Source organism: Camponotus floridanus, unplaced genomic scaffold, assembly GCF_003227725.1.
Source record: "Camponotus floridanus strain SB8 unplaced genomic scaffold, Cflo_v7.5 scaffold35, whole genome shotgun sequence".
NCBI classification, from domain to species: domain Eukaryota; kingdom Metazoa; phylum Arthropoda; class Insecta; order Hymenoptera; family Formicidae; genus Camponotus; species Camponotus floridanus.
The window spans coordinates 775,273-777,243 of NW_020229492.1; positions in this window are offsets into that span (position 1 = coordinate 775,273).

Below are 1,971 nucleotides of genomic sequence, written 5' to 3' on the forward strand. Positions count from 1 at the left end.
TTATAATATTTTATGTAATGTGCGTTTCTTCCAATATTTTAATATCTTATGAACAGCTTTATTATGATGTTTGTAATAATTGTGATAGTTTAACAATTCGTAAATCTTGAAAAAATAAAATTAGCGCGAATATTTTTATTTTTATTAGAGATGAAATTTGTTATCTCCTCAAAGAAGAAAATGAATTGAAATTTATTTTTCACAAATTTGTCTAATAATAATGTAAATTTTGTGATATTTTAACGTGATCATTCTATATATACACGAAAAATATAATAAAATATTGTTTTACAGTGTTAGTCAAATCTGATATTATTTTTATTTAAATTATGAATTAATTATGATTATCTATCATAAATAATATGTTACGTCTTGTTATATAATTATATTGTTATTCATTATTGTTATTTATTAAAGCTCTATTCTGTTATTTAAATTTATAAATTTTATTAAATATATATATTTTTTATAATGTATTATTATTGAACTTTTTTTAAATAACAGTTATGTCTCTATAATCTTATTTTTAATCTGCTAATTTTAAGTTTTATTTTAATAATATATATATATATATATATATATATATATATATATATATATATATATAATATACACACACACACACACCACACATATATATAAATCAATATTATATCCTGATTTTATAAAAAAGAAATATTAAGATGCAACATTTCTTATATAGATTATTATTTTTTAATTTAATTTTAGTTTATTTTTATTATTTTTGATTTTTTATTTTAAATTTAAGTGATGTATGTGTTACTTTTTATTTATATGTAGCTAAACTTTTTATTATGATATACGATTTATATATATATATATACAATTATAAATAATTTTAAAACCGACTGTTTTAGTAAATTTGTGGTCTAACGTGTTCTGTTACACTCAAAATGATCTTTCCATCGATAATACTAACATTTTTATTTAGGATTTCAATTTGCGCACCGTGCGTATGATCTCAAATAATAAGCACTCTTATCATGTAACAACACAAAGGGGACGCGTACTATTACGTTACGCGCAATTTGCATTTTTATTTACACGTATCAACGCACACACGCATAAATCACATGACTTGCATATACGCAATATCGTATTGACAATAATAATAGATGTTTAATTGAGAATAAATGCATGTTTTTGACGCAATATCGAATTAATACAATAGAATAAAAATGCAACAAGATTTTGCAATATGTTTAAATGCTCAAGGATAATTAATCAATTCATCAATAATAATTGTACTTAACGCGAGAGAGTTACATATATAAATTCACTTACAAATAGTAACGAATATACAGTGTCCTAAAAATATATAAATCTCTAATAAAGGCATATTTTTTTCCTAGTGAGAAATTATCGAAGCATAATTTAAGAATGCTTGAGAAAGATTTTTCGCAATATTTATTTAAATACTTTTAAAATATCCTGTATTTACTGTGTCGTGTTAATTTTCAGTTAGTTTTCCAAAGTGTGTTAAAACAAAATTGAAAAAAATACAAGTTGTTTATCGATTGATCATTTTTTCCCCCATGAATATAATATATATTTGCGAGCAATTTGCTTGATAAAAATTCATATAATGCACTATATCAAAGATATAGGTAATTATTTTAGTATTAATCGCTATATAATCGTCACACATTTCTCATTTTATTTCCAACGTATACAGTATTATCGATGTAAGAGAGATATATAACAACGTTCAATATTACGCGTACATCTTTAACAATATGAATAAAATATTTGCATATACATATACATATATACACATATGTATATGCATATACAGGATGAGGCATATTTTTCCAATAGAGTACACATCTAAATAATTTACACTAGTCCATTTTATTTTTACTTTTATATATATATTTATTTATTTGATATTTTACTTATTTATTTATTTATTATATATATGTTTAGAATTATAGAATTTTATTTGTCATC